We start from the raw sequence: 27,814 nt of genomic DNA, 5'->3' as shown, positions 1-27,814 counted from the left end.
AAAAAAGAATTGTGCAAAGAGATTTAAGATAATATAGTCACTGTTCATAAGTCTAATATACTATAAAAATCTTGCTTTTCCTCCTAATTTTACTAAATCCTGTATGTTTATGCTTTTAATTTGTGTAAAACAATATTCTTTCTTATAAATGGCAAAAATAAATTCTTAAAAGAGAGATATCTGTTACTTGGCTAAAATGTAATATTGGTTTTATCGTCTGAATTCATTTTTATGATCTGAATTACAAAATTCCAAGTTGGTAAAAATTTGAAGGAAAATAAAAAGAGAATTAAAAAAAAAAAAATCAAAAAGATTCTGAAGAAACAAACCAAGAGCAGAGATGGTGTCTTGTCCGTGCTCTAAAAGAACTTCTGAGGGCCTCTGGGACGAGTGGGCCTTGGGGAACCCCAAGAACAGAGAGACGGAGGTTCATGGAGGCACCATGGGGCTTCAGGCAGACAGTTGTGAAAGTAGGAAGTCCTTTACCTGCAACTGACGGAAAAAAAGCATGGCAGTTCTAACTACAGCAGTAAAATACCTTTACGGCTAGAGAAGTCTTAAACAAACAGAATTAGTTTTGTATGGCAGCAATTTCAGGTGTGGTGTCCTTATTGGACACGTAAAATACCACTGTAATCTTTAGGGGACACAATTTCCCTTGTGCAGCTTTCATGACACATGTTGCTGTCTTTAGGCAAGAAACAGAAAACACAAAGAATAGGGAGAGAGAAGGAAGGAAAGAGATTTTCAAATGTATACCACTTGTTTCTAATGTTGTTCCAAGTTTTCTTATGATATGCCTGGAGTACCTTTGTTAGAGATTAATTAGGTAAGTTTGGTTTTATAAACGATACAAGCCAGAATTGCAAAGGTGGTGTTTCTCTTCTCCTGTGAAAAGGAAATGAAGGGGAGATGAAAGAGAGAATAACCTTTACCTCACAATTTCCCTGCCCCTCCTCTCTGTGTAAGCCACATTAGTCTCTCAGTAAAGGTACTTGGAGAAACTTGCTAAAATTTTCCCTCATGCTTGAAATTTACTTACCCTGGGTAACAGGAAACGTGGAGTCTTGTGATGTAGATTGTTATACCAGATGGTAATCTTAGCACATGCTATTTATGTAGATCAGCCGTGTGTGTGAGTCATCCATTTAAGGCTGACCTCAGCCACTGTGGAACTAAGTTTCATACCACTTATTAATAATTGATAATAACAGTGCTGATTATGCATCATTTTAATACATACTTAATGAGGCCATGCCTTTACACAGTATTAAATCTGGAATTATTTCCTCTTCCTAAATAGTACTTTATTAACACCTGGCCTTATTGTTAGATTGCTATTCCTTACTGGCAAGGGCAGGCACAAAATTTAACTCCATTAAGTTACTATTATTTCTTTTTTATTTGTCTTTCTTTCTTTTCTTTCTTTCTTTTTTTCTTTCTTTCTTTCTTTTTTTCAGTACTGGGAATTGAAACAATTTACCACTGAGTTACATCCACAACACTTTGTTTTTTATTTTGAAACAAGGTTTTGCTTAAGTTGCTGAGGGTCTTGCTAAGTTCTTGAGGCTACCCTTGAACTTGAGATCCACCTACCTCAGCCTCCCAAGTTATTGGGATTACAATCATGTGTCACTGCACTGGCAACTCAGTTAAATTAGATAATTAAAATATCTGCCACTTGCATGATACTAGTTATTGCATGTTCTTACTATTTTGACCTTCTTTTAAGGTGAGTGCCTATTCTTATTCAAGGGGTCTCCTTTTGTGATTTACTACTTTCCAAATTAAAGTGAACTTGAGTGGAGTGATAACCCATATTTGTGTTAGTCAAGGTTCTCCAGAGAAATAGAATCAATAGAACATATGTAATTATTAGAGGGGATTTAATAGGTTGGAACTCATAATCAGAGGCTGAAGAATCTACAATGTCCATCTGCAGGCTGGAGAGCCATGGAAACTGGTAACTGCCTGGTCCAAGAAGCTAGAAGCCTCAGAATGATAGAGGCCAATGAAGCAGCCCCAGTCTTAGGATGAACATCTGAAAGTCCTCTAGAGAATCACCGGTGCAAATTCAAGTTCAAGGGCTGAGGAGCCTGGAGTCTAATGCCCACCAGGGACTGCAGCATAAAAGTTCGCCACTGAGAAGGATCTCCTAAAATGGAATAGCTTCCACTTCTGCTTTTTATTTTGAACCATCCAGATCCCCAGAATATTGGATGGAGCCTCCTTTACTAGGGTAGGTCTTCCCCACTCAGTTCGCTGAACCACACACCAATCTTCTCTGGAAACACCTTCATAGACTTGCCCAGAAGCATGCTTTACCAAATCTCTAGGCATCCCTCAAGCTGACAACCAAAGTTAATCATTTCAACACTTTCCTTGTCTGCCATTTAATCACTGGTTAATTTAGCCATGGATAACAATTTCATATTTATTGCAACTTTAATTTATCTGGTAGTTTCCCATAAGTTAGGTAGTAATGGCTGGACAAAGATAAACTCTTCCAAGTCTTCTTTGCTTCCAACTATCCATCCATTAGATGTTCCTGCCTTTTATCTCTCCCTCCTCTTCTCCTGCCTTCTTTTCTTGTACTCTTCCCTTAAGAGTACCTAGCACAATCATTTTTCACAGAATTGGTCAGTATCTTTTTGACTTTGCGACAGTTTGCAGACATTTTTCTAAGGTGACATATGTCCTTTTGCTTTCGTGGGTTCCCACTGACATTCAGCTCTCTCACTGACCTAGGACACCACTTTCCTGGACATCCAACTTCCCCTCACATTTCACAGAGAACAATGTGTCTCTTATTTTCTTTCCTTTCCTTGCCAGCTGTGGCTGACTTTTAAAGGTGGTGCTATGTGAGACCTTGGAATGGTGTGGAGATGAGGGTCACTGCTCTCTGACATGTCTTCAGCTAGGCTTTTTGCAATTCCTTGACTCCTCCAGTCACATCACATTCTTTCTCCAACTTTTTTCTAAGAGGAATCAACCCTTTCCTTTTTTTCTTCCTCCTTCCTCCTTTTCAGAGCTATGTCACTAAATGCATTGTTTTCCCAGGTAAACCCAGGTCAGCCTACCTTTCCAGAGATGTCCTGCTTGTCCCTAAGAGAGACATGCCAACATCATTTTCTTTTTCTTGGTTTCTCTTACCTAGATGTAACATTTCAGATCCGACTTCGTTACGGTAAGGACTCTAAGTAAGGTTAATGGTAATGATGTACATGGATTTGTTTTTTCTTGACCTCTGTGCCTAAATGCTTCATTTTGTGACTGAATTAGGTTCAGAAAACAAGGTTAGAAAGTTCATAAGGGATTTTAAGTTGTAAAAACTTATTTGACATAATAATGACATGACGGTTAAAGGTGACATATGGTTAAAGGTAAAAAAAAAAAAAAAAAAGGCAAGTCCCAATGAGAAATAAGCAACATTGTTTTACCTATTTCTGATGACAGGGAATGGATATTACTGAGATTGTGTTGTCAATGCCTATTGCTAATTTAAAGATTTAAAGTGGGTTTTGTTCCTCTTTTTTTTTTTTAAAGTTATGCTAAGTGAAGCATACAACTATGACATACATGGAATTTTCTAGAACAAAGTCTTTTTTCATCAGGGACTTACTAGGCACAGATTTCCCTAAGGGCCACTGCATGACCTAGGAGACACCTCGAGAGCTCTATCTGGCGTTTTGCACTCCCTTCTCTGGCATTTTGCACTCCCTTCTCTGGCTTTGTGAGGGGAAAGCACTCACTTTCCCCTCAGAGGAAACAACTATTTGACAGTTTACTAAGGTCTAAGCAAGCCTTATCTGACACAACCTCAGCAACTCTGGGAGAAGCAGCCTCTCCAAGGTCAGCACCACACATTGGTTAAGAGATTAGACTTTGGAATCAGAACAGTGTGGAACTGAGTTCCAGCTCCAACAACTGTGGCCTTTGACAAGTGAGCAAAACCTCTTCTTGCCTTGGATTCCTCATGTATTAAGTGGGAATAATGTAGCACCCATCTCATAAGTTGGCTGTGAGCATTCAATGAGAGAATCATGAAAAGTACCTGGCAACAGCAAATGGTAGCTATTTTTATCTATGATCCACTAGGTAGAACAATTTTGTGCTCTCCGCAGTCTGAAATGGATATGCCTTTACATCATCCTTCCTGGCTATTCTTAATTACTCATGTCATGTGACTTTTAAATGCCCATCATTAGGTTTCTATCAAGCCAAATATCTATAAAGCTGTAGGGATTACTGTGATTTAAGCAGTCTCTACAGAGCTTTTGTCAGAATTTCTAGCTCGTCAGAAAAGCAGAACATTTCCAGTTTGTAATCATTTCTAGAATGATTACCAATACCAACTACCAGCTCTGTTCCTTAGCCTCTGTCCGGCCCCAGAAACTACTAAAATCCTATCATCATATCCAATTATGAAGTAGTAACAGACAGGTGAAATTGAAGAGATCAAGACCAGAATCAGGAGAGGTTTCTAGACTCAGATTCTGATCCTGTGATCTATAATCGTAAACTTCTTAGCCAGAGTAGAAACTCCTTGGAGGGCTTTCTCTGGAGGGAGAAAGGTGAGGTTAGAATTTGCAGTGATATAAAGTAGGATAACTTATTATATTGTTTTCAGGGTTTACTGAAAAATTCTATTTCTTTCTGAAAATAAACTAGTCTCTGAAAATAACAAGCCTTATTGTAATCTCTATAGGCAGCGAGCATCTATTTAGTGAGTAGCAGATCTTTTCTTACCCAAAGCTAACACTTCATAGGAAGATTTGCATACCAATTTCAAGGTGATTATGATAATCTAATCAAGAAGAAAATTCAATCTTCACAAGTGGAAGATATGCTACCCAAAATTTTATGAAGATAGACTATATTTGCCCTCTCAGTTTTTCTTCACTATGAAATGGAGTTGTTTTGCTCTTTTCTGAAATATTTTTCATCCATTCACTAAAAACCTAAACATGACATAGTTATAAAATACTGTAGGAAACAAGAATTAGAAAATTCTTTTTTTTTTTTTTTTTTTAACCGTGCTGGGGATCAAGAACAGGACCTCACACAAGCTAGGCAAGCGTTCTACCACTGAGCTGCACTCCTAGTCCAATAGTTAGAAAATTCTTTAATACAATTACTAATCTATTTTAAATAATGATTTGTTAATTAAAGATTCTATGTCAATAGATGTCAAAATAATGACTGATCATGGTCCTGTTAAAAAAAAATGCCATGAGATCAAACACTTGTGTGAAACAAAGCATGGCCATTTAGCTTCTCCCACACTGGTCTCAACCCAAGCAGGGTTCTTAAATCCACAGTGGTTAAGCTGCTAGAAAGACATTTACATTTAACAATGATGATACTAATTATTCTGCTGTTTCATTTGCAGTTCTTTAGCCCATATCATGGAAGTTGGAGTCTGAAGGGGACTTAGAGGTGAAGCTTAGTCATTACCCAACACCCAAAACCCCTGCAAGCTGCCCATGATTGTCCAGCCTCTGTTATTACACTAGTGCTGTCCATTAGGGATAAAATGTGAGACAAAAATATGACTTACGTATACAATTTTAAATCTCCTGGTTGTTTCATTCAAAAGTAAAGTGAAACAGTTGAAATTAATTTTAAGACTCTATTTTATTTAAGTTAAAACATCTATCTATTATTACTTTAGCACATAATCATTATAAAAATTAGTATCAGATATTTTCTATTCTTTTTTTTTCCTATCAAGTCTTTAAAAATTGAGAGTGTATTTTACAATTAAAGAATATCTTAATTTGCTCTGGCTACATTTCAGAGGTTCATTAGCCATATGTGGTTCGTGGTTACCATGTTTGTGTTGGACAACACCATATTGTATAGTCCCAAAGTATAGCTCACCTCTCTGGCATTGCTCCCTCCAAACCAATGTATTTTTAAATAGTTTTAGATAATTAGGAAGGTTTTCCTTGTGTTGCACTGAAATCTTCATATTTTCAATTTCTACCCTTAGTCTTTGTTTTATCTCCCTGATCATATCTTTAATATTACTGAAATTTTACATCATTATGCAGTACAGGCAGTCTGTCATGAAATAGCTCTGGCTATCATGGTTCTCTTCTTAAAGCATGTTTCTCTATCCTTTACTTTTGAAGTTGGATTACGTTAGGTCAGCTACAGAATTTTCTATTTAGAGCTATGACATGTTACCTAGGTAGTTGGGCCTTTGCTTTAAGTGACAAAATCTGTTTTGAAATTGGATTCTCTCAACTAACTTATCAGATATCCCTCCCAGTTTGTTGTTATCTTTATATGTTATCAAAATACCACCTGCATCCTCATTTCATTCAATGATAAATATGTTGACTCAGACAGGTTATGAGACCAAGGGAGGTCCATCATGGCTTGCTGTGGGAGTTCTCCAAGGTCAAGTGCCCCGGTAGTCATCCCACTGAGGTTATAGTCATTCAGCCCATTACAAAGTCACCAGCCAAGTGGTAATTTCAGCCCTCATTTCTTTATCCACTCCACAAGACATCATGACTCACCTTGTCAGCTGTCTTTTCCAGACAGTTAAAGTTCTCAGATGTCAGAACAGGAAATAAGTTAATATTTTTTGCTTAATTCAGTGAACCCCCAGAGGGCTTGGTCTAGAACAACCACATTTTTCTTTCTCAAGTTCTGTCACCTTTCATACTCTTTCATTTCTTCAGAGTTCCTAAAAATAATTGATATATGGTTCGTGCTTCTCATCTTTTGGTTAGCTTGTCCCAGGGACATTATAAAACGTAGTCAATCTTCATATTATTTCAGCATTAAGTCTTCTGTATTAATATTTATTATTTTCTGTGGGTCTGAAATGATTTTCAAAATCTCTTGTCAAAGGTTATAAGACTTATTTTTTTTTAAAGTTTCTATTGTTAGTTTATGAAAACAGGCTCATATTCATGTATGTGTGTGTGTGAGAGAGAGAGAGAGAGAGAGAAAGAGAGAGAGAAAAAGACAGAGAGAGACAAACATTATTTTCCTATCAGTGCGAGTCTGAAGTCAGAGGCCTTGTAATCAGAATAATAGAAGATATTTATTTCCTGGGTCAGAGGCAGAAAATAAAGCAAATTTTTTTACCATAGAAAGTGTGATTTCTGAGGGTCTTCCTTTTATTTTTTTCTTTCCACTGTTTTTTTTTTTTTTTTTTTTTTTTTGGCAGTACAACTTGTTCTGTTATCTCTTCCTATTATTACAACTCCCTGATTTTCTTTAAATTAAAGGAGTAGGCATCACATTTTCTTTTCCAATAACATGATCAATGGATCGGAAGTCTTTTTTTTTTTTTTTCCTGGAAGCACAGAAGAGCAAGCTGAGGTCCAGTGAAAACAACACATGTTTCTCCAACTCCTTCTGAAGTTGGGTCTTACATGTGATCCAAAGCTGGGTCATGTTGTCAACTCATCATTGGCTATAGTGGGTTTTATTTTTATGTTTTTGGATGTATCTCATCCATTGTTTTGTGAACTCCTGGATGTCAGGGGCTATATCTTATTAATCTTTGCATCCTCAGTACCTCATAAGTGTGAGGCACTACATAAATACTTAATAGGCACTTCAGAAATACAGTGCCATAAGTGAATAAATTAGTAAATGAGTCACTTATACAGAAAGTCTACTGGGATGCTTCCCATTGCAATATACTAGCTACTTTGATAGTCAACCTATTGCTTTGTTGGATAGCTCAAACGATAGAAAGATTTTCTTTTGTGTTAACCTATATCCTACCCTCCAAACTTTCATTTTCCCATGGAACGTATCTTCTCTTTCCCATGTATTCCTAAGTATTCAACTGAGGGCTTCAGACCTGACAAAGATAGCAATTTTGTTTTCAACAGGAAGTACTGTGCTTATTCCTTTGCTTGTTCAATATCTTCATTCCAGTGGCATTCCAGTGGCAAGCTTCTGGCATGCCAACCACACAGGTCATTTAGGGAGAAATCCAAATTCCATTTAGACACATTTTTAACTCCTCTAAATATTGTACTTTCTCAGGCTTCCAGGGAACCAGTGTTTATCACTAGATGAGTACAGTTACAGAGACATCAAGGACTTAGTTTATTCTGGGTCACTTCCATTATAATGGCCTAATTTAGACCAAGCAGTCCTCTTGTTCCCAACCACTTTCCAAGGTCTAAGACTTAAATTTCCTGTTGTGTTGTCCTCTTTCCTGGGACAAACCCATGTGCCGAGGCTGTGACTACTCTTTCTTTATTCTAAGTCAGAAGAACTATTGCATAGCTCTTGCTTTCTCTTACACTCACTGCCAGACAATACAGTATGCAGGACCCAGCATCTGACACTCATATTTGGCCCAGGGTTGGTTTGTGAATCACATGTCAGAGTAGAACTTTAAATCTCACATCCAACACAAAGAGAGATGGTGCCAATGCTTTGAAATGTCTTTAAACACAAAATGTCAACCCAGTGACCCCTTAACCCTGCCCCCTCTCTCTTCCTTGCAGTTTTTTGAGATGTTTGGAAGTCGTGTCATCTTTGTTTATGAAATATGATTTTAGGATAAAGGTATGTCAATACTGTGAATCTGCAGTTAAAAATACTGCAAGGGACATGAGACCATGATTATATCAGCTTTGATCACACTGATTCCACTAATTAAAAATTCCACTGAGGAGAGAGCTGTGGAATCATGTAAACCCTGTGAATTACCTAATAATGATAGAAATATTCAAGGCATTAGTGATTAATGAACAGATGTGAAGAGGCAATGCAAGCTTATGGGAAACCATTTCTAGTGGTGATGTCAGCAAGGAACAATTTGCAGACATAATTACTAAAAAATTATCAGAGACTTCCTTGTCAAGTATTTTGTATGTTTATAAAGCTGTTGGTGACTCATTTTAGAAGTCTGGGAGACTTATTTGATTTGGAATCAGGATTTTATTATAGCTTAGCTGTTATGTAATAGTTTACTCAGACTGATGGGGAGATATTCTTCCATGTCAACATAACTTGTATGTGTGCAGTGAGATCTCCTTGTAATTATTTCAGCAATTCATATCTGAATATTTTCCCATATTTTCATGTTTGGAGTATATTCTTGGTTTATAAAATGGAGTTTAAGAGATACTGTGAGATAGATTAATTATCCAATAGACTACCATGAAATCTAATGGTTTAATGCATTGGAACAAAGTTTCTTGGAATTACCAAGTTGGTAATGTCATACGGAAAGGTTGTCTCTGGCATTCCATAAACTCAATATATAAATTTTTATCATACATATGTGTACTTCTCAGCACAATAAGCCAAGTTCTTCCACGGCTTTACAATTCCATAATTAGTTAAGCTTTACCCACATACCCCAAATTCCAGTGCTTGAGTGCAAAGTCATCTGGGTACATCCAGTTTTTATGTTGGCTGGGAAACTATTGTTTGATCAACACCTCTAGTTGCTAACTAGAAGCATTTCATTTGGAGTTTCCAAAACACTAATAGCAACCAGATAGACATGTGTCTGTTCCTTGCCTCAAATTTTAATGATGTTGTTGTCTCCAGAATTACTCCAAAAGAAACATAGCCTGAAAATGTAGTGCTCTCCAAGAAAGGTTGGGTGTTATCTTTTCTCTGAAGGGGATGGTGTGGAGAAATAATTAAACAGGATAAGCAGGAAGGGCTCTTATATTCTCTTCCTGGCTCTTTAACTTCCTAGCGCCTACTGTACCATTAATAGTTTTCTTTTGTTTCTATGAAAGTTCCTTTATCTACTGACTGAGAAAAGTAAAATTTAACCATGAAGCTATAAAATTAATCTGGATATTTGCTTACATGGGTTTATATGCAGATAAGGGGATCTCATTTAAACAATTTTAAGTAGATTTATTTTATCACTTGATATCCTATTTGAAAATCCTCTCTGTCAATGTGACATATATGAGCATGGAGAAGAACAAGGGAGAAAGGATAGGGTAATAGAGAATAGATTTTGAAGCTGCAGAGAAAAAGGAATGGGTTTGCTCCTTCCTCTGGGTGAAGGGAGGTTAACAAAATATTTTGGATGTTAGCTACATAATTTTTAAACACTACCAACAGAAATGCCTCTGTTTTGTAATAATGAAAAATGAAGAGTACTTTATGATTCAGAAGAAGGCACTACTTCCTTTTGGCTGGTTTTTAATTTACTATAAACAAAGCTTCTATTTTAATTCCTGAAGTACACATTGTCACGCAAGATGGTGTCTAGAGGAAGGAATTCTACTTCCTTTTGGCGTCTTTTGGAAATTCTCTGCTGCAGTGGTGCAACTCTACCATTTTGTGGTAAACATCTATAGGTCCATGTAACTTAACAATTCATGGGTAAGTTTGAGTAAGAACAAGTGTCCAAGGACCTATAGGCAATGTTATGTATACATAGTCAGGAAGTAATTTAGATTAAATCTTAGGGGGATAGGTTGGTGAAATGAGTAGCAGCATAAACATCATATCTTAGGAGGTGTAAGCAGAAATCCAGTCATGAAGTCCAGTCAAGAACAGAAGAGAATCACTAGGTCAGCACTGGAGACATCCAGGCAAGTTCTGTTGTTGCTTGTGTGTATGAATGCAACTCTGGTTGCTTGTGGTTTTCCACTGGTCTGCTTGCATGGATATTGTTTATTTCTCTCTGATGATCTGGAGAGAATTCACTGACTCGCATTTCTACTTAATCTTTGTCTAAAGCATGGACAAGAAAAACACTCATCATGAAAATGGCAGTTAGATTTTATGGAGTCTTTGGTACTTGGAAAACATTTTACTAAATGGTTAAATAGATCACATCATTGAGTACTTAAAAGTGCCTCATGGTATAGATGCTTCTCAACTTACAATGAAGTGACATATCAATAAACCAATATTAAGTAAAAAATACTGTAAGTCTAAGTGTGTATTTAATACACCAAATCTACTAAATATCATACCATATCTAGCCTATCTTAAGTATGCTTATTACTCACCAGACTGCAGTTGGACAAAACCATTTAAAATAAAGTCCATTTTATAATAAAGTGTAGGGTAGCTTGTGTGAATTTTTAAAATAGGGTACATGCAGAATACAGCATAGTTGTTTACCTTGTGAACGCATAACTAACTTGAAGCCGTGTGCTGCCCAGAGTAATGAGAGAGTATTGTACTATGTATTGCTAGCTCAGGAAAACATCAAAATTTAAAATTCAGAGTACAGTTTCTACTTTATATATATTACTTTCACATTACCGTGAATTAAAAAAAAATGTATCTAACTATCATGAATTAGAGACTGTGTATTATCACTCTCATTTTAAAGACAATGAAATCAGGGCTTAGAGAGTGACTTGTCTCTAGTCACCAAGCTAATCAGTGGCAGAAGGGAATTCAAACCCAAGTCATCGAACTCCAGAGCTCATGCTCTTCAAAACTATTCTGTAGCCCCCTGCATGTGGAATTTGGAAGAACATGTGCCAGACAGTTTGATGTTTTGGCCAAAATGGAGAAAGATTATTTTCTTAAAAAAGAAGTATGCTAAATCCCTGCTTTTTATTCCCCTTGGTAATACCAGTGCTTAGGTCACCTTTACCTCTTGCCTGAACTTCTTTGAAAAATGTTATGTTTTGCTAATTATAGTATTATTACATTTTGTAAAATTATGGAAAATAAAGAAAAATTGATATCAAAAGAAACATGGCTCACAATCTCCCTAATTAGGGATAGCTGGGTTTCATTTTAGCTATTTTCCATGATTATTTTAGAGTTATAAACACACATATATGTGAACATGTGTGTGTGTGTGTGTGCATGTATGACTTACAACTTTCAAAATTTGACTTTACAAAATAGACATTTTCCCCATCTTCTCACAGACTGCAAATGTATTTTAATGGTTATAGGATATTCCAAACTACCACTATGATCGGTCCTGAGAGTGAAATTTTTTACTTTCTACTTAGTATAAATAATATATTTATTTAAAAAAATTTTTTTTTAGTTGTAGAGGGACTCAATATCTTTATTTTATTTACTTATTTTTTTACGTGGCGCTGAGGAATGAACAGTGCCTCACCCATGCTAGGCAAGTGCTCTTGCCACTGAGCTACAACCCCTGCCCCTAAATAATTTAATAATAGACATCTTTATGCATAAAGTTTTCTCTGGCAATATCCTCTTATCTCCTCCTCTTTTCTATCTTCCCCTACTCCTAAGCAAGATAGCAGCTGACAGTTTTCCTAAACTACATGACTTGGCTTAATGCACATCCACAACACTATTAGAACCAATCTAAATTCTTTAGCCTCATATCCAATAGACTTTGAACTCTGATTCAGGCCACCTTTCAAGTTTCATATTTGACTCCTCCCATGTTCTGAACTCCAGTCAGACTCACACCTGCAATACTGCATAATTGTTGATCTGTTCTTCCACAGAGAAAGGTGTGCTTCTTCTGGTTGTCTATAAACTCCCTGCTCACCCACCAATTCTCACTTCACATTTCATCTTCTTGAGGCTCTCTCTAATCATACTGACTTGCAGTGTTTTCTCTGTCCTCTGAACTCTATGTCATGTTTGACTCTGTCTCTTTCATTGGTGTATTTCCAGGATCTAGAACAGAAAGTGGACTTCTGGGTGTAAAGTGTAGTTAAACCAATGAATGAATTGTTCCTATCTTATACGTACCTCTTGTGTTATCTATGTCTAGCAAGTTCCATGCATGTGTAGGTACTTCACTATCAAATGAATTGATCTGGAAATCCAGTAAATCCCTGGATTTTCTTGCACACAGGAAACTACCAGTTTGTTATAATTTAGACTAGAATTGGAATCATAAGTTTTTTGGATTATTTGGTCCCAAATGTTGCTAAGCTGATGCTTCAAAGGACTTTTGAAATATTAGGGTATTTCCTGAAGTACATAACCGTGCTAATGTTATGAACTTTCTAAAATCATGAATGCTTCTTTAGTGTTAAATAATTATGGTCATTAGAAGTTAGAAAAAATCTTAAGACTTTTGATTTGGTGTTCCCACTTTTTATTTAAGGAAACTGAAGTTAAAGAAGTCACAACTTTATGCAGGTCCCTGTAGCAGTCAGTAGCAGGAACAGAAGTCTTTCAAAGATGGCATGCAGTTGCCATGATGTTGGAGTAAAGATGGAAGAAAGCAAAGGGGCTCGTGAAGGGTATATGATAATGCTATAGCTATTGACCAATTCATTTGCTAATAAGCATAGAAGAGCTATTTCCAAAGGAAATCGAGCAAGATTCAGACACTGACCTGCCTGGATGATTCAAAGATGAGTATTAGAGACATGAAGGATGGTGATGATGGAGAAGCGAGTTGTTTTTAAAATCACCCCATGCTTTGTCATGTCTCAGCCTCCAGTCAGTGAGCTCACAATGTCTGGTACCTTCTTTCATTTGATATCTTCAGCAGTTGGGATCTGATCTAGCTTACATATGTGAATGTGTGTTGAATGAATCAATGGTCTAATGAGAGAGTGGTGGTGTCTAAGCAAAAATAAATCTGTTGAGAGAGAGGAGAGAGAGAGAAAGGGAAAGAGAGAGAGAGAGAGAGAGAGAGAGAGAGAGAGAGAGAGAGAGAAACACAAAACAAAACCCAAATAAAAAGAACATTTATACTGGCCTAAAAGCATGTAAGGTATTAAGGCTTTATTGACTATATTTGACTTGAACAATTGGACTTTAAGTACTTAGACATGGAAAACAAGAAGATGAATAAACCACACGGTAGAAATGAAACAGCATGCAAGAGATCATACCGAACCTACCTAAAGCTGAACTTTTGGTGTGCATTTTCTCATTTATTCATCCAGTGCCCACCTAAGTGCTATTTGGGGGGAGGCAAAAATGACAAAGTAACTGCCTAAAGGAACTCGGGAATCTACTCCAAATGTATTTTGCTACTACTTCCCCATCTCTACTCAAAATTTGTATGTTCTATAATATAAACTAAAAAGAGAAATGCTGAATGGAAAACATTTCAAGGAAGTTTGGTTTATTCTTCATGTGTTGATAACAGGAGTTTGAGTGTTCTATCCACTTAAATTTGTGATTTTGTTCCTAGACCTGGGAATTTGAAAATGACTGTGGAATTTCCTCCAAACAAGATATCTTTCTTCCAAAGGCATTTGTGCATCTCAGGAATGTAGTAAGCGGTAGCTGCCCCTCCAGCAGGTCTAATGTCACAAACCCTGCAGGAATCCTCACTGAGGCTGAGCATGTTCAGAACTAATAGTAAGTCCTTACATGGGGAAAAGCTTATTTGCTCTTTGTCTGCATTACTTGCAAATCAGTTAAGCAAACCCACAGATACCATGGTTTAGGAATGAGATATCATTCTACTTAGAGTGGTCTAATATTTCTAAATAGGCTTACAGCAAGCAACTGGAATGATACTGAAAGTGGGGATGAAGTCAGGGTGGTATATGTTCTAGCTAAAATCAACAATTTGAAAATTGGTAACCCATGCCTGGGACTGTAAAATTAGTTTTTTTTTTTTTTTTTTTTTTCTTTTTTTTTCTCTGTTGTTGTTGTTTTCTATTTCATTGCCATTGATGTCTCCTATTGAAAAGATATTTAGGATATTTTGACTATGTCATATAATGACTGAATGAAAATTGAGATTATATAAGTGAATAATTCTGAACAGGGATCATACTCAAAATAGTTCTCTGGAATTGCATTAAGCAATCAGAATAGGTATTGACCACAGACAACTGCTTTGTCTGTATTGATTGGATATCTGCCCTGCTTCTTGTTTGTGCTCACTTTAATCTGTTACCTAAATCATACCCATATACCTGGTATGAGTGATAGTCAACATTATATAACACCTGAATTGTATATAACGACTCTTATGCAGGTGAGTATCAACTTCAAACACAACGGTATTTTATTTATTTATTTATTTTTATTCATTTTTATTTATTCTTCTTATACATACATGTCAGTAGACATATTATACATATATGGAACATAACTTATTCTCATTAGGACACAACAGTATTCATTCGGTCTCTGTCAATTTTTCCTTCTTTTCCAGATTATTTCCTTTAATACGCAAACATATTGTGCTATGCCTTCCTGCTTCCAAAACAAAGCCCAAACAAAATAACAGAAAAGCACTTTACCCTAAATTATTATCTATCTATTCTATTTCTTTTCCTTATAGCAAAATTCTTCAAAAGAGCTTTTTCCATACTCATGGCTTTACTTTCCTCTTGCTTTCTTCTTTCTTGTAAAAATACTCTTGTCAAAGTCACTGCCAGATCTGGTGGGCTCTCAGACCTTTCTGTGAAGGTTAGAGGCATCTGGTGCTGTGGTTTCACTGTCTTTTTTTAAATATTTTTTTGGTACTGGGGATTGAACCCAGGGGCACTTAACCACTGAGCCACATCCCAAGCCCTTCTTTGTATTTTATTTAGAGACAGGGTCTCATTGAGTTGCTTAGGGCCTCCTTGAGTTCTGAGTCTGACTTTGAACTCACCATCCTCCTGCCTCATCGTCCTGAGCTGCTAGGATTACAGGTGTGCACCACCTCGCCTGGCTTCACAGTCATTATAGAAGCCCTTTCATTACCCTTCTCCATCTTGGCTGAATTCCACACTTCTCAGTTTTGAAAGAGCAGGACCCTTCAGGGTTCAATCTGTAGACCTCTTCTCTCTTTAAAAAAATTTTTTTTTTATTTTTACACACTGCATTTTGATGCATTATACACAAATGGGGTACAATTTTTCCTTTCTCTGGTTGTACACAATGAAGAGTCACATCATTTGTGTAATCATACATGTACGTAGAGTAATGATGTCTGTCTCAGTCCACTATATTTCCATTCCCCACCCTTTTCTTCCCCATTTCCCTCTACACAATCCAAAGAGCCTCCATTCTTCTCTTGCCCCTGTACTACCCACCTCCTGTTATGTATCATCAACCATATATCAGAGAAAACATTCAACCTTGGGTTTTTTGGGGATTAGCTTATTTCACTTTGCCTGATATTCTCCAGCTCCATACATTTACCAGCAAATGCCATAATTTTATTCTTCTTTATGACTCAGTAATATTCCATTATGTATATATACCACAGTTTCTTTATCCATTCATCAATTGAAGGGCATCTAGGTTGGTTCCATAGCTTACCTATTGTGAATTGAGTTGCTATGTACATTGATGTGACTGCGTCTCTACAGTATTCTAATTTTAAGTCCTTTAGGTATAAACTGAGGAGTGGGATAGCTGGATGAAATGGTGGATCCTCTTCTCTTCATACAGTGCATATTCTTTTGGTGACCTCTCCCAACTTCCAGGCTTCAACCACTCCTTCAAATATACTCCCAAAAGGGAGGTCTTCCTGGACCTCCTCTGCAGTAGCAACCACTGTCCATCTTTGTCCCTTTGTCCTGCTTCACTTTTCTTCATGTCACTTATCAGCATTTCGTATCCTATTAGAATTCTATCCTCTCTCTAACTTTTGTTTTCAGTCTGTTTCTTCCAGTAGAATGTAGCTCCAGGCAAATAGAAACTACAGGATTTATTGATGTTACTTTAATGACTAAGGAATGTGTCTGGCTTAATATATATCTGTTGAATATGTAAATGAGTATACACAAATAGGGACTAAGAAGACCAATGAACAAGATCCTTTTAGTTATTTACTGCAAATAACATTTTTATTTGCAATGATTGCTAACACCTAGGACTGTGTGGGTCAAATCCAGTCACAGATTATCTGGAGGTCCATGGAAAAATAGATGAGTAGAAACACAGACAGTGTATGACCTGCAAAGATGAACATTCTTACGATCTGAGACTTTCAATCAAAGGAGGATACCAATCCTTGGTTTATTATGCACGTTAGGGAACCAGAATAATGTAAAGGGCAAGAGTATAGCTCTGGAATGAGATGTCGTAGGTTTAAATGCCAGTTCATCCCCTGACCAGCTCTCACCTTGCTTAAGTCATCTGAACTCTTTCTGCCTCAATTTCTTCACCTATAAAATAGAGATAACACCAGCAGCAGTCACACAGAGTAGTTGTGAAGATGAATTGATTTAATAGGTGCAAAGTAATTAAAATTTTCCAGAAATTTGTTACAAACATTACTGTGTTGTAATAGAGTAATTGAAACTGGTCTGAAAGAATTGGGTGCAGTGACATCTAAGTGTAAGGAGGTATATTTAATTTATCCCTGGGGGAACATTACAAATGACTAAGTATGTTTCCCTCTTAAGCTGGATCATTCTGTTGAATCTTAAGTTAGTTGGTATAAGCAGATACATTTTCCTTCTCTTGCAGATAGAAAAATTTATATGCAGACTATGTTTTTGCTTAACTAATCTTTGTGGGATATACACAAAGAGCAAATAATTGGTGTGTGTCATCTATTGTGTTATGATGGAATTCTGGGAAAAACACAGTTGAAGTCCTTCATCCAGCATTTTGTGTGTGTGTCTGTGTGATTTGTCTGATGCTCCTTGTTTCATTTGACTGTTCATTTAAGGTAGACAGCATCCCAAGCATGCTGGGATGACTCCCAATGCATCTTTGTACATTTCCTCCTCCACTCTTAGTTTCATATTTGGTTCCTTTGTGTGATTTTTCTTTCCTCCTCTTCAGTGTCCAGGTCAAGTTCTTTCTCTTCTGGGATGACCCCCAGTAAGTTCTCCCTTCTGACAATGCCTGTGACCCATTTACTTGGAGCCTTGTGGTAGATAGCATTTTTAAAAATTGTGTTGAAAACTTCTTATTTTCACAAACTAGAATTCTATTTGATTGAGGCAAGTGCTGAGTCTTACCTTCATGATATGCTCAGTACATAGAAGAATGCCTGACACCAAGGATTGGCTCAGCAATGAGCTATGATTGATGGCAATTCTCAGTGTGATTTCTAAGGTCCTGTAGGATGCATCCCTGCCAACATCTCTAGTACCTCTCGAATCTCTTTCTCACTTTCTGTACTCAGGCTACCACGCTCCAATCTTCCATGCTTCCTTCTAATGGGATTCTCTATGTCTAAATTGTTCTTTCTTCATCTTGGCCTGGTTGGCTGCTGCTTATCTTTCAGATATTAATTCAACAGTTGCTGCTTCAAGAAGCATCTGGAACAGGTCTTCTTACTCCCAACCAGGATTAAATTGGTACTTCTCTTTGCCTTGCTCCACTTTTACCTTCTTGGTGCCATGGTGTCATTGTCTATATCACATACCACATTCTCCTGTGGTTATCTGGTCAACATCTGGGTCTTCTACAACAGTGAGTACTCCATTAAGAGGAACAATGTCTGTTTAGATGACTTTTTTAAAATCTAGCATCTAGTATAGTGTTGGACTAATAGCTTTTGAAGAAATGAATAGCAGAATAATTGACAAATTAAAGAAGATAAAACAAGAATGACACTTCTGCATAGTGTGCAAACGTATTCAGTCAAATTTTGCTGAGTCTCCTCTATGTGCCCTCACTGAGCTGAGCAATGGTGGTGAAGCAGAAACAAGGCAAGTTGGGGAATAGGTGAGGTTCAAAAGGACAGCTTTTCACTTTAAACTGTGCTTAGTCCAATGAACAGCTAGAGTTTCTCTCTTAGTAATCCAGGCCTGGTTTACCAGATGGACAGAAAGAGGCTATTTGTGTCCAGCATCAAAGTATCTCAATATGGTAGTTAGTGAGAAAGTATTGAATCTGCAAAACTAAGGTTCCATACCACGTACCCCCGAAGTTCCTATAGTTAATTAAAAACTTTTTTTGGTATGAGGGATTGAACCCAGGGGTACTTAACCACTGAGCTACTTCCCCAGTCCCCCTTATATTATTTTTTTGTGTGTGTTTTATTTAGATATAGGGTCTTGCTGCGTTACTTAGAACCTTGCTAATTTGTTGAGGCTGGTTTTGAATGTGCAATCCTCCTGCCTCAGTCTCCTGAGCCACTGGGACTACAGGCAAACGCCACCTTGCCTGGCGCTAATTAATAACTTTGTGTGCAAGAAAAAAGTTTTGTAATTGATTTATACCTTTCTTCTCTCCTCATTGACAATCAGTCTAACATCAAAAGCTAGCAATCCTGTCACTTTTTCCCCATGACCCATATTTTCCTAATACTTTGACTTATACACCTTTTGTTATTTTTGAGTTTTATTTGTATAATTCTTTCTGTTTAGTTTTATGAATATAGTATTTTTCTTTTTTTCTTCTTCAAGCTACCATCTTGTTAAAGCATGGAAAATCCAGTCATACTAAGAGTTGTTAAGTCATGGTAGTTCATTTGATTTCCATTTCTGTTTGTTTTATTACATTATCTGTTACAGATGGGAGATAGAAGTTTCATGGAATCTGGACCCACATCTATTCTTTTAAGAGCAGAGCTCCATTGCAGAAAGGTACCAGTGTCTGATAAGTAAGCCATATACATCACAGAATCCCACAGCACCAAGAGAGTTGGGAATAATCTTCTAATCCCCATATTTTGCAAATGAGAAAACTGAGACTTGTGACAGATAACATGTCTTCTGAGGCTGAGCCAATTCAAGTCTTGATTCCAATTCCATGTGCTCCTTCATTTAATTCTATGCCCTTATACTACTTGTAATCTTTAGGAAGTGACAGATTTCTCCCTTGCTAGTAATGGTAGATCTCTGCCAATAAATAAATAAATAAATAATAAAAAAAATTTTTAACAATAAACAATAAACCAGTGTGGCAAAAACTTCCCTGTGTGCTTTTGTGTGAGGAGGTCCTTTTCACATCATTTAGAGAAAGAAGATTATATTGCAGGTTGCTCCTTTGTGGCATTTAGGAATCATTCCTCTGTGAGAAGTAGATCCACAGTGGAGCCGTTGATTGCCTGGTATACTGTGATTGATGGATATCAGTTTCTGTTTACATATCTCTGCTCTATGACATCACTCACTTGGAGACACGACTACAAACACATGAGTTTGGCTGAGGGTGAGAAAGACATTTCTCAGTCCAGCTCACTGACTAAATACTTATTGTATTTTTCCAAATCAAGACAGTTTTGTTACTCTGAGCTTTTTTTCTCAGATTGCTACCCTCAGCCTGGTCTGGAGGCACCAGGAGCTCATTCATTTTACTGCTTGAGCATGCCCAGTAGCAACTTTCAGGTTTCACTTGTGACAACCCTGCTTTCTGGTACCAACTTTCTGACACAAAGCAAAAGAAAGCCTTCCTGAATGGTTAAGTTAGGGAAACCCAGCACCTGCTTTTTGCTATTCTCCTCTTTAGCACCCTGGGGATAACTGTTCTGCAAAACAGGAGCTGGTCTGTGCTGGCTGCCAAATGGAGTCTCCTGATTAGAATAATGCCCAGCAGGTTTCTGTTTTCCCTTCCCCTTTCCCACCCTTCAACAAGCTAGGGGATGGCTGATTCTAAGGGCAAAATAACAAGACCTGAGCATTTTAGATTGTTATTTTAAATTGAGCCCTCATCCCTGGGAAGCAAAACTCAAAAGATACTAGGAAGGCTTTTATAACCTACTGAACTTAATGAATAAGAACGATCTTATGCAAAATGGATAAATTTATTTTAGGGATAAATATTCTCTATTTTAACTAATAGTAGCCAGATCAGGCAATGAGTGAGTGTGATCAGTGGTTCAGTCATAGTGGATGATTTTAGGGGCAAGCAGAAGTCATTTTCGATAGGATTTGAGGTTTAGGCTTAGTCAAAGCTTTGATTCTTTCAGTTTTCTTTAATTTGGCTTCTCTGATTTCTTCCTTGTTGCTTCCTCCATTCCCCTTGTGCTGCCTTCTCTCTCCTGAAGTTTAAGTGGATTCTGAATTGAAGACTGAAGAAAAACTGCTGTATAGAAGTTCTCAGTCAAGTCCTGCATAAATGCAAAGGGGTAATTTCTGAAGAAAATACTTATTATTGATGAGACCCCATCTACAAGCATTTGAATACATAGTATGTGTCCACTGAAATTGGTTCTCACCTGAAAATCCCAATGACAGGGACTTTAAGAACTCTTAAAAATAAGTTCTATTTCATTTTGGGCAGTAAACACTTTGGCAAGAAAATGTGAATTAAATAGTGAAAGTTAGACATAAGTATGTTAGGAGAATGACAAGGTATGTCAGGAGAATGACAAGGTATGTTAGGAGAATGACAAGGTATGTAAGGAAGTCAAAGGGACAGGAACACAGAATATGTATTTTTTGAAGGTATTAGGCCGAATAACAATAATGCTTAAAGTATGACAAGATAAAAACAAAAATCGAGATAGTGTCTTTATCATTCAGAGTGTGAAAAGGTAGAAGTATATTAGAACAGAATAGTCTATATTCTGTCTATAATTTTTGTGTATTTTAATCTTTTAAGAGGAATAGACTTCCCCTTAGAACACAATTTGATAGGCTCTGGTTAGAATCAAATGAAACGGAGTAAAGAATGCTTGGAGACATTGCAAGACTCAGGAGTTTTAAAAGCACTGCCCTGCCCCACTCCTATCTCCCATCTCCATCTCTATTAGAAAAGAAAAGCGAGGGGGTGGGGTGGGGGGGGGAGAAAGAGATGGGAGATGATCTCATTGGATTCTTTGAAGGACTGCTACTCAGTAAGGAAGAATCCCTGGGCAGTGTGAACCAGTTTAAGTCAACATTAGGGATGACTTATGCTCTGAGCATTCAGGAAGGTTGGAATTTCACACAGATCCACTGGTAACCTTGAGAGAACTGTGCTTACAGTGCCTGTACCCAGTAAGGCAGTTAGAGGTTGAGATTGAGGAAGGAGTGATGGTGATGATATACATCAGTCATTAGTCTCTGTCCTCTGAGATGAGCCTGGAGCATTGCCATCCAGGAAGCTGTTGATTAAATGACTTCCCCTTTTGGGACCTTAAGAGAAGAGGAAAACATTGGTGTGTGACTTCAACAGATTCTCTGATTTATGGAGTGCTGATGTTTGATTCAAGAGAAAGAAAATATGGATTTATACATATACACATAATATCTATGTGTATATGTGTGTAAATATCTGGGAAAAACTATAACAATATGGAATTACCATTTGGCTAAAAAGTTCTTATGTATACAATTAGGACATACGTTTTCACTTTGAAAAACAAATTTTTTCATCACGTATGATTACTCACAAAGTTATATATGAATGAACTAGTAAACTCCCATAGTTTCTTTAAAATGGTATTAATTAAAGGAAATAAGATTATTTATTAATAATTAAAATAGCCCTTATAAACCTTTCTCTTATGCTAGAAACTGAGCTAAGAGTTTTGCACAAAATATCTCATTTAGATCTTCTAACTGACCTAGGAGGCAAGGCACCATTATTATCTCTTGCTTTTCAGAAATTAAGGTTTAGGAAGTTAAGTAACTTACCCAAAGTCACACCTTAATAAGAGGTATAGCTGTGATTTGATTGAGGACAGGCTAATCCCAGAGCCAGTACACTTCTTCCCAACAGTATATCTATATTTTGGGGTACTGTGGCTCTTATGTAAAGCAGTACAAATAGTTTCCAAGAGTTTTTCTATAATTGGGGTGCTGTGGCTCTTACACAAAGGAGCACATCTATAAAATGGTTTGGGATAAAGCAATGAAACAACTAAGCTGTGACTAGAAATAAAAGTATTAACCCTGGATTTGGATCCAAATGTCATTCATTTTGGACAAAATTTTCCTTTCCATCATTATGCATCCTGTTTTTTAATTTAACGTTTGGGAAAATCTGATATCAAATAAATTCACTGAATTCTTGCTGTGTAACCATGTGGCAGATGCTAGTCCTGGGCATGGAAAGATAGCAGAGTGTACAAAGATAGAATGTGGAGAACCTGCCAATCTAGATTTTTCTCTGTGTAAAAAAAATTATAGTTCCCTTGATACAGAATGAACTATGCAGGGCCTAAAGTATTTGACTATTGGACAAGAAATTATTGACTTTGATGTGGTGAATCATCCCCATACACAGAATGTATGGAGAGAGGCCAATTCCGGCATTTCATGTTGACCAAAGATACTGCAGTCTAGCACCTGACTGTGTAGAAAAATCTGAGGGCTCCCTTGCCCACTCCCACGTCTCTCCACATATACATACTGCTCATATAGAAATAACAATGAATTAGTCATAAAGTTGGAGAAATATCCAATATTTGTATAGCTCTTAGTATACAGAATTGTTTTCCTAGAAATACCAGCAGGGCAAAAGATGATGTAAGGAGAAATCTTGATCCTACCAGAAAGATGAATGGATGTGAGAAAATGCAAGGAGGACTTCTTACATGAACATGATTGAGGTTAAAGATCTGTGGCCCCAGACTGGCTCAAACATGGAGAAGATGAATGTGCCAGGCTGGGAAAATGGGGTGCTATCTATCAGGGGAGGTGAGGAGAGGCTAGAAGGGATCTGGGACCTATGCTTATCTATTAGCTGAAGTTTTGATCTCCAGGCTGGGAAAGACATGGCCAGAAATAAATGTTTAGGGCATGACATTCTTTCCACATTAGAACACCACATTCTTTCTATTTGGTGACAAATGACTAAAGAGCAAGCTTGGTCCCATTTATGATCTAATTCCATAAAAATGAAACTCTGGGCATCTGGTTCAGAGCATTTCAGGAAAGAGTTAAGGCTGAATATTGCTGCCTCACTCTTTTCTTCCTTTTTGGTGACTGGCAGGCTGGGATGTGAATATGAACTTGCTGCCTTCCAGAGGTGATTCCTCTTTCTGTGATTTTTTTCCCTGCCTTCTATGGGAGAGAACAGTTCCCTCACTTTTCCTCTTGCCCTGGGCTTGAAAATGATCCTAATAAATCCTCTATCTGAAGATCACAAATTGATGGCAAAAGAAATGAAAAGTCATTTCCTTTTTTAAAAAAACAAAGTGAGAGAGTGTGTGGGCGTGTCTGGGTGTTCGTGTTCCATGTAGGAAGTGTCTGAGGAGGAGCTCAGCTCTGAGGCTTACTGCAATAATTCTCTAACAGACTGAACAAAGATTCCAATAATAAATGGTGACATTTACACAAATATTTGTGGTTGTGCTTTCCATGTCTCCTTATAGGAAACAAGTAGGACTTTTAAATGCTTTAGTGATGTGATCAGTAGACAGTAGTGGGAAAGAATTTTCCTGAAACTTGACTTACAATCAAAATAAGGCAGGAAGATCTGAAAGAACTGAGAATATTTCAGTTAATCAGGATATGGCGCTTTCCGACATCTGGAGGCCCAAACAAGTGTTTTGAATTCAATACTATTAACATGTGTCATTTTAATGAATATTTTCCTTTGGAGTAGATTGGGTGGTTACATTTTTGGCAGTAATCTTGTGGTCTGTTGCTTACATTACCTGACCCATAGTCCATTTTCCTTGTGTTGGCTGTGGGAAAGAAAAAAAGTGGAAAATCTCAGAACCCGGAAACAGCACTGAGAATGCAGTTCATCTTTTAATTGAACCACTTCAAATGGAAGCTCTCGAAGGAATGTCTCCTTGCTGTCTGTGAGATCACGTGGAACAATAAAAAAGGGTAAGCTCCATTCATATTGAAAAGACGAGAGAAAGAAATTCACAAAATGGTATGAGGTTACTTTGTTTTTAAACCTGAAATAGAAGATTAGGTATCTGTCTTTATCTATTTGGCTTTTAAGAAAACCAATGAGACACAAGCATCTTCCTTGGATCAAAAAGTACTTTCAGTAGGTCTATAATGAGATATTCTAAGTGGTCACTGAAAAATCCCCACCCAGGAACATCATTTCATGCTCTGAAAAGTCTTTTTGTCCCTCTGCTATTTGCAGAATTTTTAAACATATTGTAAGGGAGAGTTCTTGGCTAACTCCAAAGGCCTTTATGAGGAGTGGAAGGGGAAAGGGAAGATGCAGGGCCCTGAGGAAGGGATGGTATTGGATGCTGCAAAGTGTGCTCTCAAAGCAGCAGGTTTCTGGAGTATTTATATTTGTGGGCAGCCCTACGCTAGATCTTCATGTGAGTGCATACATGCATGTGTATATGAATATGTGTATAAATGTTTTATGTGGGGTATATAAGTGAGTGTGAGTGCCTGTGCAAATATATATGTGTATGTGTGAATCTGTGTATTCATATGTGTGTATGAATGTGTGCATGAAGTATATGTGTGTATGAGTGTGTGAGTACATATGAATGTATGTGCATATGTGAGTGTGTTTCCCATTAGACACTAGTCTCTTTGAGGCAGTTTATCAGAATATGTAAAAGCATCGGCTTTGAAATCATAGATCAAAGACTAAATCCAGATTCCTAATGATATCTGGCTCTGTGACTTCAGACTTGTCACTTAATCTTTCTGGGTCTCCGTTTCTTCATCTATAAATGGGGGTAATAGCATCACCCACTTTATTTTGGTTGTTACTGTGAGATAGTATGTAGGAAGTGATTTGCACAGTGCTAGATATAATAAGCTCTCATTATTGAGAACTAAGATATTGTTCTTCTTTCCACAATTCCCAAAGCAGTTTTTCTCTCCCTTCTTCCCTCTTCCTCTCCCTTCTCTCCTTCTTTCCTCTCTCCCTCTGTAAAGTAGGAGTCTGAGCACGTTGTTGGTCTTGACTCCCAGCAGGGTGTAGATCATTGCTTCAGAGCTGTCCACTGTAGCCATGGGAACAAGCATTGTCACTGTCCCTGCTTGGCCTGCATCACCTCCCATGTCAAGGCTCTGCCTGCACATGGCACACAGCTCTGCATAGCTAACACTGGAGTGGTTTATGTGGACCATGGAATTCTTCCTCCTTATGCACCATCCAATACAGGGTACAGAGAGTCCTCCACAGATGGGAAAAAAAGAAGCTAAATCTAAGGAAGATAAGGTTCTGGAGTTCTAGGGATAATTGTGTCTCCAACTGACTTCAAATACCGTTGAAAAACCTCTTAAATTCACACATGTTGCACAAAGACAAAATCAGGAAGAGACTCAGAAGGCTCAATGCCATCCCAGTTGAGATGTTTTACCATACTGAGTTGGTGAAATACTCTCTGTTAAGATAATCACTCTAAGTGGTTATGACATCAATTTCCAGTCTCCTTACATAGCTTCAAATTCTGTTTTCAACATTTCCTTCATTGGGAAATGTCATATTTGGAAAGTCAATTAGTTACTTATCATTGCAGAATTATTTATTCAGCAAATATTCATTGAATACTCTGAGTAGGCATTGAACTAGATGCTAAAAAAAGTCACTCAAGACACTACCTTTTATTTCAAAATCTTCATAGTGCAGTTGAGAAGAAACACAAGAGAACGAATGGTTTCCATGTGGTATGCTGAGTGCTATGATGCTCATGGTGGGATGATGGCTGTCAGAAAGGGTCATAGAATTTAGCCAGGGTTACAAACCCTGTAAGGGGTGGAGGCAGGATTCATGTCTGGTTTCCATGACTATAAAATTTCTGTGTTTACAAATTAAGATAAATGTCTTTTTCTTAGATTGCCCACATCACTGACTTTAAATAGATAATTATTATATAATATTTAGACTATGACATAAAAATAATACTACAATATTCATGTGGGTTATGTCAGTGAAAAATGTGAAATTATGCATTTTTTACAAGGCAACATTTTATACTTAATAACATTAATGGGAACAAGGTTAATAGAGTGGTAAAGGCTAAAGCATACAATCAGATAGAAAAGAATTATTTTTAATGTGTCTACAGGGTCTACACCAAATTGCACATAAATAGGCCTTCAGAAGTTTATTCTACTAGTAGATGGAAAGACCTCCCATGTTGTTGGATTGGCAGAATTATTATCATCAAAACGGCCACACTGCCAAAAACTGTATATAGATTCAGTGCAACCTCCACCAAAATGCCAATGACATTCTTCACAGAACTAGAAGAGTAGTCCTTAAATTCATTTGGACGAACAAGAGTCCCAGTATAGACAAAGCAATTCTGAGCAAGAAGAGTGATGCAGAAACCATCATGCTAATCGTACTACAGACAATCTCGAATCTCAAATTGTACTACAGACAACAGTAACAAAAACATCATGGTGTTAGCATCAAAATATGTGATGTATATGATAAATAAAATATATAGAATATGTAAAAAAAAGATGAAAATGTTAATGACCCTGAGTTGATCAACATGCTCTGTATACATGTATTGAAATACCACACCATTCCCTATAAACACATGCAATTATTACATGTTTATCAAAGATAAAAAATAAAATGAAATTTGACTATGAAAAAAAAAATAGACATGAAGACTAGTGAAAAAGCATAGAAAAATACTCAGACAAACCCACATACTTATAGCCATCTGATACTTGATAAAGATGCCAAAAATATATTTTGGAGAAAAGATAGTCTTTTAAACAAATAGTGCTGATAAAACCTGCATATCCATATAGAGAAGAATGAAATTAGATCCCTGTCATGTCACCCTATACGAAAGTCAAATAAAAATGGATCAAAAACTTAGGAATTAGGCCAGAAACCTTACAACTACTAAAAGAAAATATAGAGTCAACACTCCAACATATAGGGTACAGGCACCGACTTCCTCAACAAGACCCCGAAAGCTCAAGAAAGAAAACCAAGAATCAATAAGTGGGATGCCATCAAATTAAAGAGTTTCTGCTCAGCAAAGGAAATGATTGAGGATGTGAAGAGAAAGCCTACGAAATGGGAGAAAATCTTTGCCAACTCCTCCTCCGAGAGGGGATTAATATCCAGAATATATCAAGAACTTGAAAAACTCAGCAACAAAACACCAAATAACCAAATCAATAAATGGGCAAAAGAAGCAAACAGATATTTCTCAAAAGAAGAAACAGATGGCCAACAAATA

The sequence above is a fragment of the Sciurus vulgaris genome (assembly GCF_902686455.1).
Source record: "Sciurus vulgaris genome assembly, chromosome: 12".
NCBI classification, from domain to species: domain Eukaryota; kingdom Metazoa; phylum Chordata; class Mammalia; order Rodentia; family Sciuridae; genus Sciurus; species Sciurus vulgaris.
The sequence above is the reverse complement of the archived record's forward strand: the minus strand, read 5'-3'. Positions refer to the sequence as shown.